The following is a 3,859-nucleotide window of genomic DNA, read 5'->3' as shown; positions in this document are numbered from 1 at the left end:
TTAAAATTTCAACGTGCATGTGCACCTCCAAGGAAAAGAAGGACATACGTTTGATGCTTCCTAATCTGAAACTTTAACTAATTTGATTGAAAGGTGAAGGCAATCTAATAATTACCTAATCATTTTCTTTGTTAGACTTAAAATTTCAACGTGCACCTCCAAGGAAAACAAGGACATACATTTGATGCTTCCTAATTTGAAACTTTAACTAATTTGATTGAAAATCGAAGAAGTAGTATTTTCTTTAAACTCCATTTCAACGTGCATGCACCTCCAAGGAAAACAAGGACATTCGGTTGATGCTTCCTAATCTGAATGTGATAGCAATTCTTTAACTAATTTGATTCAAAAACGAAGAAGTAGTATTTTCTTTAAACTCTGTTTTTAACTGTGACATTTTTTATATTTACAAAAATAATCATAGACATCTAGTAGAATTAGACTAAAAGGTTATAAAAGTCCATTGTCTTGAAATTAATACTTTACTTTAGCTTAACGACTCTTATTCTATCTTTTAAGACCAAACATATAAAGTAATCTAAAAATATCTAACCCTATCAAATTATGGTCTAATAATTACCCAATCATTTTCTTTGTTCGACTAAACATTTCAACGTGCACCTCCTAGGAAATAAGGACATTGATTGGATGCTTCCTAATCTGAATGTGATAGTTGATAACGTCCAAAACCACTCCTCAAAGAGAAAGTGTACACAGTCGTCGCAACATAATTTACCCAACTATAAGTTGGGATCGAATCCACAGAGAACCATATAAAGGCGATTAAGAAAGTTAAGAATTTATCACCAACTAAGCTAAGCCAAGCACTTTTTCAATATTTTTTTTTTTATTAAAACTAACAACGCTAAAATTAACCTAGAAAGCAATTAAAATGATCAATGGCCACAAGCATGGATACAAGGGAAATTACTCTCAAGTAACGCTCCAATGTATTTTACGATTTTATAACTAAGAGCAAGTTTATGTTAATAAATAATGGTTTCTAAAATCTCATTGAAAATCTTCCAACCAAATCAATGAATTTCACTCTAAACTTTTTCAAGCTTTAGAGTGTGATATTAAGCACTACCAATTGAATCTCAAGTTAACTTTCCTATTCCAACCTCAAGTTATTAGATGGTTTAAAGCCCCAAATCCTTGTTAACTAATTTTTCTCAAACTCAATTGTCCTCTTCCGAGCTCAAATCGAAGTAAATGGGCGAGTCTTAGGGTTAGCTAATCCCTTAAGAAACATTAAAGAACACGATTAATTAAAGAGACAATGACCCACTTCATTAGAGATAAATATCATTCAATACATAAGCATAACAAGAGTTTCAATCCAAAACTTTAACAACATATATTTCCATAAACAAGTTTCAAGCATTGGAATGAAATACTACACAAGTAAATAGTCAATACATAGTAAGGAATTGAAGAGATGATTAAAGGATTAAGAATTTTCTCATTAAAGTCTTCAAATCTTCAATCCCCAAGTGAGGGTGTAAGAACTTAACTCTCCAAGACTTGTTTGAATGGCTAAAGATGAAAAGTAATTTCACCAAGTCCTGCTTTTACAGTTCCCCAATTTTTACAAGTCCAAAAATGACAAAATATGGCCCAGATTTCAGATTTTCAATTCTGTCCAGTTTTTGCATTGTTAACCACTTTTTTCATTTTCTTCAATTTGGCTCCTTTTTGCCTCTTTTTCACTTGGTTTCTTCCCGACCACTTTTATATCATATAAAGCCTGTAAAATAGAAGTAAACGATATTAAATGCACTATTTTCTCAATCAAACATAACAAAAATCTAAGCTTAAAGAAGATATAAGTTGGTAAAAATCCAACTTATCAAACCCCAAAACTTAAACTATTGCTTGTCCTCAAGCAAATCGAAACATACTATCTCCTTCAAAGGAATCAACTCAATAGTGCACCAATATCATACCAAGTCAAAAAGTTTACTTTAAGCACAAACACGTGACTTTGATTGGTACCAACAATTAATCCAAAATACATGATCACCAACAAAATCTCAAAAACTCAATTTTTATTTCAAGTGCTCAAAAATCAAGTTACTCAAAGTAGAAATCAAGTCATGACTCTAAAGCTTCAAAATTTGTCTCTTTGTCACAACACAACTTTCTTTTGTTCATTCTTCTCAATTGGGAATACAACTTTTTTTTGTTCATTCTTCTCAATTGGGAATTGGATCAAATTCACAAACTCAAATCTCATGTGTCCTCACACTCAAGAGAGAATTCCACACATAGAAAATGCAATTCAACACACATATGAAATATCAAACGGAAAGAATTAACTCTCTCTCTCTCACACAAAGATGTTCAAATGCACACAAGTAGTACCATAGACTTGCCCTTCATGTAGTTCTCCACTAATGTAAACACACTTGGTTCAAAATCAATTAGGACTTAGAGGGTTGTAATGTAGGCTTTTGGTTAAGGTAAGACATAATTTAGGTAAGAGTAACTCAAAACCTCCCTAAGCACTAACTTGCAACAATCAAAGCACACTTCCTTCAAAAAATTTCCACTATTTTTTTCATTTTTCATTTCACCACCTAGTCTTCCTTTTATTCACAACTTTATTCTTCCTTCCCTTTTTTTTTTTGTCTTTTTTTTTTGTTGTTTTTTTTTTCTTTCAAATTATGGCCCATCGGCCAAAATTAATTATGGCCGCTAGTCAAAATATACTAAACCTATATACTACTTATGTATATTACATGTCTATTTTGTGTATATTATTGTATATACACAAAATTCTCCCTTTATTTTAATATCTGAAAGTAAAGATCACTTCCCTTTATTTTAATATCTGAAAAAATAAAGAACAACGGGAGAGAAGGTGGTCACTGAAATATAAAATTTGAAGTCCTAGCTAGAAACAAATTTGGGAAAGTCCTAATCCCTAGAAATTAAAAAAAAAAAAAAATTGTAGTAGCTAACACCATTTTCCATCAATTTGTCTTCAAGCTTAGTCTTCTTATCCTTCAGTTGATTAAGATGATTTGAGACATTAAATTCACGGTCTGCTAAACAAGATTGGGGCCCTAAAGCCAAACTTCACAAAGAGGTCCTAAATTATTATTTTTTTAAAACGGAAAGATCATATATATATTAACTTTTTTCAGATGAGAAGTCATTAATTATGTTTTATAATCGATTTTTTCTAACAAATCCTTTTCAATTGATAAATATAGTGATCTAAGGACTCCTTTCTGAGATTTGATTAATTCTTCAAATTTTAGGAAAAATGGGGCCCCAAGCCATTGCTTTAGTGGCCTTATGGTAGAGCCGGCCATGCAAATCTCTCTCCTAGTATCATGTCCATGATATTGTTGCACGTCGAGGTTTTTAATGTAGTTTGTTGGCTATTGTATTTGTTCTCTCACCTCTTCCAAATTATTCTTCACGTCAAGTTCTCGTTGTTGTCCATTCTTGCTCTTGATATATATGTCAAACTTAAACCATGTATTCAGTGGCGGAGCCAGGATTTATGCCAAGGAGGTTCAAAAATATAAAGAAGCCATAAATGAAGAAGCTAAGGGGGTTCAACGTCAACTATATATACATAAAAAATAATTTTCACCTTGTATATACAGTGCAATTTTTCACCGAAGGAACCCCCTGGGCTCTTACTAGGTCCGCCACTGCACGTATTGCAATATGTAACATAATTAAATAAATAAATTAGAAACTAAATCAAGATACCAGAGAGTTTGTCGCATTTCAAATACGTTAACAATTTCTTTACTTTTCCTACGTAAACATATTTGTAATTCTTTCCTTAATTTTTTCATTTTCTGTTTAAATGTACCAATTGAAAACCTAAGTAGAA

The sequence above is a fragment of the Lycium barbarum genome, chromosome 2 (assembly GCF_019175385.1).
Source record: "Lycium barbarum isolate Lr01 chromosome 2, ASM1917538v2, whole genome shotgun sequence".
NCBI lineage: Eukaryota > Viridiplantae > Streptophyta > Magnoliopsida > Solanales > Solanaceae > Lycium > Lycium barbarum.
Note: the sequence above shows the minus strand (reverse complement) of the source record.